Raw genomic sequence first — 12,191 nt, 5'->3', positions numbered from 1 at the left:
TCATGTCACAGAGCTAATTAAAGGGAGAGCTGCATCTGGGCCCTTTGTCCCTGACTCTCTGAAGCTGATGGTTTCCAATTCTGAGACTCAGCCTTAGGAGGTGGAAGAAATTCAGCCACAAAACCACACTTACTTGCTTCTTCACCTGGTAATTACTTTCTGCAAAGAAATTGGAGCTTTGAAAATATCAGAACCAGTTTCAAGAGTGGGCATGATTCAGCAGTATACAAACTAGGAAAAAAAAAACATTAATTGAGCTTTATTAAAATAAAGCTCGCCACATGACTGTTACTTTCAAAAGCAGTCTTATTTCCAGGCCCTTGGCTATTTTTACAGACAAAAATTGATTCTTTTTTTTTTTTTAAACCTCATTCACAGAAATCTTTTCAAGTGCTTGCATTTCCATAGAAGACAAAAGGTCACATTCTTATTCATAACCAAATTTGAAGAGACTTAGAGTTCACCTGTACTAAGCAAGATATTCCTAACTCTAATAATCCTCCTGGAAAAAGAAATGAAAGGACCTACAAAAATCTCTCTAAAATTTATTGGCCCGTATTTTTATTCCCTAACCCCTACCCCTTTCTCGAGAGCAAAGTTAACATCCTGTTTAAAAAAAAAAAAAAAAAAAACTTGAACAATTTGAAGATCTAAAAAAGAAATGAATACAAAACCAATACTTGCATAATGTAGAAAATTAGAAAAATATGAAAATACTTGAAACAAAATCACATCATCCTAGGATCATGATCTGAAGATAATCCTGGGGTTACAGTGAAGTGAGTTTATACGCGCACACACACACACACGCACACACACAGCACATGTATACACGGGTAAATGATTGGGGCTACAGTGCCCATGTTACCAGGATGGCAGGGATAGTGCATGTGTGCCTGTGTGTGGCTGCTCTCCAGCTTTCATGCTCGTGGCATCTATTAGTGATCACAGCCTTCTTTCCTACTGAGCCCAGATGCTCTTTCAGAATATCTTTTAATGCAGCACTCCAGACAGCCACTACCAAAACAATTCAAAAACTATCCCCAATGAATCCTGTTTTGTATCTTGATTTTTTTTCTCCAGTAATTTTTTGTTGATGAATTTTCTCAAATCATTAAGACCTACTTGAAATTTTTACATGACTGTATATTATTTCTAAACATACAAAAACTATTTAATCCTATTTAATGATGATTATATGTTTTTCTATACATCTTGCTGTTATAAATAAGGTGATGGTAACTATCTTTGTACTTTAACTTTTGACTGAAATTCTCCTTATTTCCTTGGGAAATTTTCCAAATTTCTTTAGAAGTGGGCTCTGAGGATCAAGGATTGAAAACATTTTTGTACATTCTCATTTATTTAGCCAAATTGTTTTCCAGAAAAAATAGACCACTTTTATGAGAGACTATAAGAATTTTATCATAATGAACATTCACCAACATAAAATATTCACATATTTCAAAATCTTTCCTGCTGTGCTAAAAGGAAAATTGCTGTATAGTTTAAATTTGCCATTATTTTTCTACCAATAAGGTAAATAACCTGTGTATATTTTTAGACTATATTTCTATTGGGTTTTATTTCATGATTTATATGAATTATTTGTATATTATGGATATAAATGCTTTATGATTGATGTTATTTATCATTTTAATTTAACTTACAGTGTTTCCTAATAAGCGGAGTTCCTTTTATTTCTTTTTTTTTTTTTTTCCTTTTTAGGGCTGCACTCACAGCATATGCAAGTTCCCAGGCTCGGGGTCAAATCAGAGCTGCAGCCGCTGGCCACAGCCACAGCCACACTGGATCCTCAACCTATTGAGTGAGGTCAGGGATTGAACCTGCATCCTCATGGATACTAGTTAGATTCGTTAACCGCTGAGCCATAAAGGGAACTCCCCTTTTATTTCTAGATGCTTAGAAAATTCTTCCCTTTCAGAAAGAAACTATTTACCTAAACTTCCTTCCAGCACTTTTCTAGTTATAAGAATAATGAAATACATCTTAAATAAGGATTTTTTTTTAAAAAAAGCTATATTTATGGCTTGTGAAATTTATAATCAATAGACCAGCCTTGAGGAGAGTAGAATCCTCTTTGCTGTGATTTATCTGAACTCAGAAAATCTTGCTTCAAAATGGCAGTCTCTTCATCCATCTTTACATTACTACAGATTTATTCTGCGGGGCCCTGAAGGTTCTTTGCTTTTTAAAGTCCTTCCTCACTAATGAAAGGAATTGTCTCAGAGTTATTAGCTAAAATATTTGTTATTGATTAATATTCAAAAGGACTGGATGTTAGCTCAAGGCCTAGTGGGAATGGTACCCAGAACCAGTACTTTGGGTACCAAGGAGAGAAAAAGGAGATGCTGGAGGTTGGAAACAACAAATGTCTTGCTTGATTCACAATTGCCAGGATCTGACACTAAGAGGACAGTGGCCAGAATCTATGATGATTTAGTGCAGTTGTTACTCCTGCTTCAGAGCAAATGTGAACAGACTTTCAGGAATCCCTTTGATTCTGCATTGAACTTTCAGTGACACATCCATACTGCTTTACTGTTTGATCAGTGCCAGGCTGAGACACGCTGTGCACTGCTGTCGTCTCACCCCCACACACAAGCACTGCTTTATTGGTGTAGCACTTGTTTGTGCTTTCTATCCCTGGTAATATCCTGTTTCATAGCAATAAGAAATAATAATAATTAGCTGCCATTTATTGAGCACATTGTTTATCTCCTATTTAATCCTAACAATTACTTTAATGAGGTAAATATTGTTATCCTGGTTTTGTAGACAAAGCTACAATCCTCAGAGTGGTAAAAAGCCTATCTAGGAATATGTAACATTTCGAAAGATATTTTCAGAGTGACTTCTCAGTCCCATGCACTGTTTTAAGAGCATTTCTCTCATGTAATGATCCTAGAAATATCCTCAGGCCATTCTAGAAATGGAGAAACAAAAGTTAAGTATCCTGCTTCAGGTCACATGCAATTGGAAGGTGGATTTAAACCCAGGCACACAAACTCCATAGGCTCCTCCCCTTCCTCATCAGATGTGGTGTTAACATGTAAGCAGCAGAGGTGAGAGTCAGTGCCGGCTCTACTGATCCCAAAGCACGTGCTCTTAAGCATGGGAGCGAGACTCCTGGATGTGGGGAGTAAGCAGTGATGTTTGGTCATCACTTTGAACTGTGTTGCATGCCGTTAATCATTAAGGCAATCATTAAGGCATTAAAGTTTATGAATGCTGTGCTTTTAAAATCAATTAGAGCGAATTAAAAGTTTCTTATAACGAATGTCATTTTACTCATTTTCGTTCTAATGTACCTTCTCAAAATGGGCAAATGCGGATCGATTCTCTGCATAGATTTTGTGGGCCAGGAGTCCAGCCAGGGCAGAGCACAGGTGGCTTGTTTCTGTCCCAGGATAGTGGGGTATCACTGGTGGTTGGTGGTTTTAGTCATCTACAGCATCTCAAAGTGTGGACTCCATATCATCATGCAACTTAGAAATGCAAATTATCTGGTCCTACCCTGGATCTATAGAATTAGCAGCTTTAGCAGTTGGACTCTATATTTAAACAAGGCCTCAGGTGACTGAAGCCCTGCTAAAATTTGAGAATTACTGATCTAGAGGCTTCTTCTCTCCCTTATATACGTCTCAACTGGGATAACTCAAAAGGAGGAGTCAGCTGGGGCCTGTCAACCAGACCAGCTTTCTGTGAGCTTGGCTTGTCACAACATAGCACTGGGGTCCCAGAAAGTGTCCTCAAATGACACATCCAAAGAGCAAGAATGCAAAAGAAAATCTGGTAGAAACATTATGGCCTTTTCTGACCTAGCCTCCGAAATGGTATCACTTTCCCTCTATCTATTAATTGAAGCAGTCACAAGCCTACCCAGATTCATGGGATGGGGGACCCACTTCTTGATATGAGACATGTCACAAAATTTAAGCCAACATTTTGAAACCTCCAAGGTCTGCCCTCTGCCCTCTGGACTGACTGCCGCATGGAAAATACATTCATCCACGTCCAGGCTCTGCAAAATTCTTATTACTTTTGGTATCAGGCTCAGGCCCAAGGTCCATAAAGATGTGATGTGATTAGTTCATGTTGAATATTTTCTGGTTGAAAATATGTTGAGAACCGCTTCTCTTAGCCATTCACTTATCCTTCCCTTAAGGTGATATGATAAGATTTTTTTTTGAGTGCAGGACTTTGATAATGTGACTTTTAAAAAATCAATGCATAACATAAAATATATGACAATACATAGAGCATGTGCTCAGTGAGTTATTATTGAATAGAGTTTTAAAATTCAGTATTTAAATATTTCCTAATTATGCATAAATACATGTAGTTTGATGTAATGTTCATTCTTCCTTTTTCTTTTTATGTTTTATTTATTTATTTTTTTTGTCTTTTTGTCTTTTTAGGGCTGCACCCGCGACATATGGAGGTTCCCAGGCTAGAGGTCGAATCCGAGCTGTTGCTGCTGGTCTATGCCAGAGCCACAGCAATGCCAGATCCAAGCTGCATCTGCAACCTACACTGCAGCTCACGGCAAGGCCAAATCCTTAACCCACTGAGCGAGGCCAGGGATCAAACCCACAACCTCATGATTCCTAGTTGGATTCGTTTCCACTGCGCCAAGGCGGGAACTCCCCTTTTTCTTTTTAACATACTGAAACAATGCGCAAATCTCCTATACATCATAGAAGACATATCATAGAGAAGCTATTACCCTCGATATCTCTGAATACTGTATTTCTCATAAATAATTTTCTCTTAGAGCCGAAGGAGGCAGTGATCACTATGGTCTAGGAGAATAAAGGTTGGTGACCTTTTGACTGGATCATTTAAGCTTCAATGAAAATAACCACTCGCTTGTAGTCACATTTTCTAAATTCTAAGTAATAATTTAAATTTGTCTTCTCTAGGGCTCATACATGAATTTAGGCACTCCGTTTTCACATCAGTTCTCAGTTTGATTTTACAATCCAACCTAAATGAGGAGGTTCAAGAATGTTTACCAAGAGCTTAGTCCATGTAGAGGCGTTAACCTGGAGCCTTGATGTGATAACAAAATAAAGCTCTCTTATTATTTTTAAAAATTATTTGGCCAGTGGTTTTATTAGCCAGTTTTTGACTTGCAGTGAATGGGCCTTTGAGTTCCAACAAAGCCTTGATAGGTCATAACTCTGGCTTCCTCTTTATACTCTGAAAACAATGCATCTCTGTTTTTCCCTCAAGAGAACTGGATATATCTCTTTAGTTCTTAATACCTATGATTTATTTTGAATTATTAAATTTGCTAGAAAACATGTAATAGATATTTAGGTGTGTATGGTTAAGAATTAACATAAAGCTTACATCTCAAGTTTTAATGTATTTACACGCATAGCTAGTAAAAGGGAATGTAGAGTGGCATTGGAAAAGGCATTGGAAGGTAAAATATTTTTTTTTCTCTTTTTTCTTTTTTTTTTTAAACAAGTGGCCACACGCACAGCATATGGAAGTTCCTGAGCCAGCAGTCGAGCCATAGCCACTGTAGAAGCAACACCAAGTAGTTATGTTGTGAGCCACACGGGAAGTCCGGAAGGTAAAATATTTTAAACAGTCTGTTGAAAATGAGAACATTATATAGAGATTAGATTTTAATTCCAAGTATTCAACATTGCCATCATCATGGCACTGGACTTTTCAGAGAGGCTGAGTTTCAAAGTTACTCTGTCGAGGCTACCAGTGATTTCTACTGTAACCACAAATGTGCAGTGATTGTTGTTTAAAGCATCATTCAAGCTAGTTAGTGCTCTTGCAAAGAAAGTCTTTCAGACTGTGAAACATTGTGACTATCTATAATGTCATGTTGTGTGTTTGTGCATGTGTACATACATACATGAACCAGTTATAAATGAAGGAGAGTGAGGTTCAATTAGGAGAGTAAACAGCCTCCTAAAATGTTTCTTAATAATTTGTTGTATTTGATCTGGACTCAGATTTTTTCCTGGTCTTGGATAGTTTCCATTAACTTTTCAATTTTGTTTCTTTTACCCTTATCCTTCAGCTTCAACTAAGTGAAAACTGTTTCTTTAAATCAATCAACTTAATTGTTCATTCATACTTATCGTACATGTATCCGTTTTACCAATAGAACCAAACCAGAGGTTGAAGGTACAGAGGTAAAGATGATATTGTTTCTGTTTTCCAGGAGTTTACATATACAGATGAGTGAATAAATGTATATTAAGGTGTGGTAAAAGCTATGACAGTGGTAGGGACAAGGGCCAAACTGAGATTGGATATATGTTTATCTATGCCCAGGAATAAGGGATGAGGACAAGCTTCACTGATCAGACAGTTGGATTAAAGGTGAGGAGAATGTTGAGGTCGGAATTTTGGGCAGTCGTATCATTACTAGGGAAAAAAACATTTTGAGTGTTGATTCTGTCATCTAGCATATTAGTTATATCTCTCTGCTATGTCATCTGCATGTCTTCTGTGTATTTATTCATTGATGATAAAAATATTCATCTGGTGAAAATAATGACAAAATGAACTCTGAGACATGCTACTGAAGACTTACCTCCTGTATATAACTATCTATTAACCTATGAAGTTTAATTATCCTTCAATCCACATTTCTCCATCAAATCCACAGAGGTGTTACAAGAGACCTCTCAAATGCATTGCTGTGATAAATCTGTGTTCTGTAGTAGTTAGAATGCAACTTTGCATTTGTTCTTTGACAGCAAATAATAGAAAACTTGTAACTGAATAATACCCAGTTGGCTTGAATAGTACATATACTCTTACATGTAATATGTATTATCTTACATGTAAGAAGCCCAGGAGTAAAGCAGCTTAAGGGGTGGTTAATTCAGCAGCTCATTGACATAAAGGATCGGAGGTTTTTCCATCTTTATATCCTGCCATCTTTGGTATACTGAATCATCTTTAGGATAGGGTTCTTCTTGGTCACAAAGCAGCTGCAGAAGTTCCAGGGATTGCACCTTGACAAAACACTCTCTAGTACAAAAGGATATTTTTTTCTGAGTCTTTTTGTGTTTAAATCAGTGAAGGGGTCTCCACAGTAGACTTCTGTCTTATGTTTCTTTGATCAGAATTACACCACATGCCCATTTCTAAGCTGGGCACTGACAAAGGGTTACTATTGTTAGCATAGGCTGCTCAGCATTTATTCCTCAGCTGGGAATTAGAATATCCTTCCTAATAGGGATCTTCTGGGAAGGAAGATGTTTGGAGAGGAATGGATTTCTGGTAGATAAATAGTAAGACTTCTCAAACATGAGCAAATGGTGCCCATGCTCTGTGACATATGTTTTAAACAACAACATAGGTACATCATTACTTCCCAGGAGCAATAATTTTCCTAGTAGAAAATATGATATTTTTTCCCATTTCTACATGTCAAAAGCAATAAATATAAAATTTCTCAGAGATCATATTTCTGAGTTTTTCCAGCATTATTTGTTTGCTCACCTTTTTGTTCCCTGCTAGTGATAGGTGGTAGATAACTGGCTATGACTATCAAAGATTTGTTTTTTTAGGTATAGTAGAAAAATCGTGTCTTATAATTTGAGTGTTAAATTCCTTTGGTATTATGGAGCAGCCTTTTAGTAATAGCAGCTACCAAGTTGAGTTATTTGCATGTACCTCCTATCTATCAGTTTCTGCCTCTTTGTCTTAGTACAATCCTTACACATGTCCAGAATCTAATTTGGTTGAAAGGTTTATACTTGGGACACCAGAGTATATATTGGAACATTTGAGTTTTCAAAATTTAAGACAGAATCCTTATACAAAAGGCAAAAAGCCCAACCCCAGACAAACCAAAACAAAGACTCTTTCCAAGTGTGGAATTTCAGACATCAGCGAGTATAGATGAGGCTGGTCTTGGCCTTCAAAATTTATTCCATGTAAGAAACTGCCTCCTTCACTCACTGAGTAAGGATAACCCTGTTGATTGTAATTATACACTGGCCAAAAGGACCAAGATTGTCCAGGGAACACTGGGGCACCACTTCAATGTCCCCTCCAAATTTTGAAAAAATAATTCTACAATTCCATTTTTTTTCCATTTTTATGGTAATGGAAATGAAAAAGCAAGCATCCATGTGATTTCAACCTCTCATTGGAAGCTGAATGGTTGCTGATTGCTAGAAGCTGAATTCTATTTTATTTATCTAGTATTACTGTTGTTACTAGGAAACCATGCTTCATAGTTTAGCATTTTATTGTGAAAAATAAAATGTTCAGTTATCACAAAGGTATCTTAATGTGTGATTTAGCCTTTTATGTTTAAAGCCTCTGCATGTTTTTCAAAAGTTATTTCGTGGTGAATTGGGTGACACATATTTAATTTCTTTTTAAAATTATTTATATCCGCCTCCTTGAAGCTGATTTATATTTTACATCTTAGCAAATTTATTTATTCTTTTAAAAATATTTGCAAAACTGTTCCAGAATTGAGGAACTTCTCTAGTGACTCATTGGACAGTTTTAAGGTCATTGTTATATTTCTGTCTATTTTGGCTGTGGAGCTATTTGGTTATAAGTCTTAAGTGAACTTTGATGAAAACTGTGAACCCTGAACTGTTCACTGCGTTAAGTGCAAAACTTTTCTGTTCTATCTGATTTATAATGATTTATTATTCCTACAATACAGTATACCTTTGGGAAACTATTTTACAGGCATATATGAATTTCCATATCTCTGTTGAAATAATAGATTCAATTCAAGTATTTGTTGAGTGCCTAGAACTTGGCAGTTTCTGTATTAGGCTCTTGCATATACATTTCACCCAGACTATCTCATTTCTTACTCTTAAATGATCTTCCAGGTTCAGTCCAACTCTAGGATTGTTTATCTTTTTTTGTTCATTGGTTTTTGGGTTTTTGCTTTTTTGTTTGTTTTGGCTGTGCCCCCAGCATACAGAAGTTTCCAGGTCAGGAATCAAACCCTCGCCACAGCAGCAATCCCGGCTACTGCAGTGACAACACTGGATCCTTAATCTGCCGAGCCACAGGAGAACTTCTAGGATTGTTTGATTATTGAGTGTCTGCTATATAGAAGACACGTATTTTAGAGGCTCTAACTTCTGCAGATGATCAAGTTAGTTAGGCTTTAATGATTATTCTACTTAAAACTTAGGCTAGAAGTTCTAAAATTTTTAGATGACCTCTTTGAAAAATTCCATTAAGATTTAAGGACAGATTTTTTTTTTAATAAACTTGTATTTGCAATTCCTTAATTTTTATTCTTAATTTCCATGTTTAGACTTTTATTAATCATTTAAAAATAATCTGCTTGCAATGGAAATTACAGTGGTATTGAACACTTAACATGTCAGTCTGAATAAAAATTCAGAATCAGGGTTTGAATTTGGTTATCTGGCTTTTGTTTGCCTATTTATATTGAAAGAGGTACTGATTTTTCAAAATATAAACAATGGTAGTATCTCTTCCAAATGGTTAAAGCGATTGTTTGTGATTAAAACTTCTCTTTTTTTAGCCTATCAGCATATGTGCAGCCATAGAGGCACACTAAAACCTGACAGATATACTTAAAATTTGAATCTGGTGTCCTGCTGCTGGGCTCCTGAGGCATGAAGAACAGAGTCAGGGATTCAAAATCTTTAGTATTAGGAAAGGTAGACAGCAGAAATGAAAACATTAAAGGACTTTTTTTTTTTTTTCTTCAGCAGGAATAATTAGAAGCTACTGATCATCACCCTAAGTGGTCCCATTAGCTATTTAAAAGGGGTGCTTTTATAAACCTCTGCCAGTTCAGGTGTGTGTGTGTATGTAAGGAATGGATTATAGACATTATAATTTGACTCCATATAAATGTATCCCATAGGAAATGGCTACCTGTAACAAAAGCCTACAACATGTGGCATTGACTTTGGGACTGGGCTGCAGTCAGAATCCAAAAGGGGTTTGAGGAAAATGACAGTGAAATCCTCAAGTGTGTGGAGGAAAGCATCAGAAGAAGTCTAAGGGGGTGGGTTGGGTGGTGGAGACAGAATGCATCACAGGCAGGACATTCTTTCCCAAGCTGCTTATATCTAACAAAGAAAATTACTTAGACTGGGGCTTCTTTTCAGGGGCTGAGAGAAAAAAACAGTGCTGCTCTTTGGGTTCAGAGCAAAAATATATCACCTTCACTTCCTTTCTGATTTTGCAAAGCGGTTCTTAGCTCTTCAAAATAGTTTGCTTATATGATCCGTGTGTGTGTGTGTGTTGCACCCATGGCACATGGAAGTTCTCAGGCCAGGGATCAAGTCCGAGACACAGCTTTGACCTATGTGCCACAGCTGTGGTAACACAGGAACCTTAACTCAACTGCACTGGGCTGGGGATTGAACGTGCACCATCACAGAGACGACGCCAGATCCTTAACCCACTGCGCCCAGCTGAACTCCTATATGGTCCTATTTTATACACTAAACATTCTGTTGAAGTAAGCAGATCAGCTATTGCTGTATGATCCTATTTGAAGAGATCAAGAGGTTAAATAAGAAGCACAAGTCACACAGTTATCTCAGGGCAGAGGCAGTATGAGATCGTGCTTCCTTTAGTACTGACCCCAAGGTGGATGGTTTCCCCATAGTGGGTGGCAATTTAACACTCGCTACCATTTGCACAAAGTCAGGGCTGGTCTATGGGGCTGGAGAACAAAAAACTGACTAAGAAGATTCTGTCTGACTGCCTCTCAGTATTTCCCTTTCAGAACACATTCTGGGAGAAACAGAACACCATGGTTCTATCGACTTGTTTTTCTTTCCTCTCCTAGCTCTTTATATTCTGAGTATAGTTTCAAGTAAATGTTTCAGGTTCTGGAGGGTTGGTTTTTGCTCCAAGAACTTTAATATTTGATGAGTCTGGAAACTGAGAATCTGATAAGAAACACATCCAACACAAGTTGCTATTAGATTGCTTTCATACTGTTTCCCTAAAATTCATGCTCAAAGGTGAGTCCTGGATGCAATTCACTGGTCCAATTATATGTGATGTTTTCTCTCTGAATAGGAAGAACCCACAGGATAGGAGAGCAATAATTTGTGGATGGGCCTTTAACACTACTGCCTTTTGCAGGGCACCTGCTTCTTTGAGATAACTGTAGAAAGACTGATTACAGGCTATTTTTTTTTTTAAATCTCTGAGATGATACAAATGTGATAATAATTATCCAAGATTTTTCCCCATAGTGGAAGATATGGAGAAGTTTGAAATAAGGAAGTAAGGGTAAGAGATAACCAAGCCCTTGAGCTTTGGCTCATCAGAAAACCATATCATAGGTTCTGAACTATATTAATCTCTTCAGTTTTCTCCTTTGCTTAAGGGTTAGGCCACTGCTTCTCCAGCCTCCTGACTTCCCAGAGCTTCCCCACTCTGATTGTTTCCCTCCAGTAAACACTGGGATTGCCTATGGAGTTTTTATCATTAAAAAAAAAATTGGATCATGAATCACATGTCTAGCAACTTTCTGTCTTTAAGATAAAGAAGCACCAGTAGAGCTGGCGAGCAGAAGCCTGGCCTCGGGGCAAAAGAGATGCCACAGAAATAGTTACACAGGCCTCGGAAGGGAAGCCTCCACTGCGTGTACGGCCCCCGTGGACTGCCGCAGGAAACGATGGCATCAGTGTGACAGAGCACTTGGTAAACCATACAATGTTCTACAGATCAATTAGTCCCAAGAAGGTGCTCCCAGAGTTCAGGGAGCGTCCGTGTCTTCTGGAGCCACCTCTTACCCAGGCTGACACTGCAGTGACGATCAAATTCAGAGACAGCCACCATCAATGATGTGAACTCTATTCAATGAATTATGTCGCTGGCATTTGCTGAAAAGCACTCAAGGACAATATGTCATCCTAGGTTTGTATAAGTAAAACGTCATTGAAGTACTTCAGTCCCAAGGGAAATTTACAGAACAGATTGCTTGCCCATAGTTAACAGAAGGGAAAATGAGATGAAGAATGTGTACTAGTGGAGTTCCCGTCGTGGCACAGTGGTTAATGAATCCAACTAGGAACCATGAGGTTGTGGGTTTGATCCCTGGCCTTGCCCAGTGGGTTAAGGATCCAGCGTTGCCGTGAGCTCTGGTGTGAGTCGCAGACGCCACTCGGATCCCGAGTTGCTGTGGTGGCATAGGCCAGTGG

The 12,191-nt window shown here is 37.8% G+C and overlaps 1 long non-coding RNA gene across 2 annotated transcripts in view; it reads left to right on the top strand.

The window, feature by feature from the left end:
- The window catches only part of LOC125113519 (uncharacterized), a 608,058-nt gene that overhangs the window by 71,023 nt on the left and 524,844 nt on the right, over nucleotides 1-12,191 (top strand). For both annotated transcript variants that reach the window (XR_007131482.1, XR_007131483.1), the window contains exon 4: nucleotides 11,530-11,907. This is a non-coding gene — a long non-coding RNA (uncharacterized LOC125113519). The remainder of the gene's footprint in view (nucleotides 1-11,529; nucleotides 11,908-12,191) is intronic.

This window comes from Phacochoerus africanus, chromosome 13, assembly GCF_016906955.1.
Source record: "Phacochoerus africanus isolate WHEZ1 chromosome 13, ROS_Pafr_v1, whole genome shotgun sequence".
NCBI lineage: Eukaryota > Metazoa > Chordata > Mammalia > Artiodactyla > Suidae > Phacochoerus > Phacochoerus africanus.
Note: the sequence above shows the minus strand (reverse complement) of the source record. Positions and strands in the feature narration are given on the sequence as shown.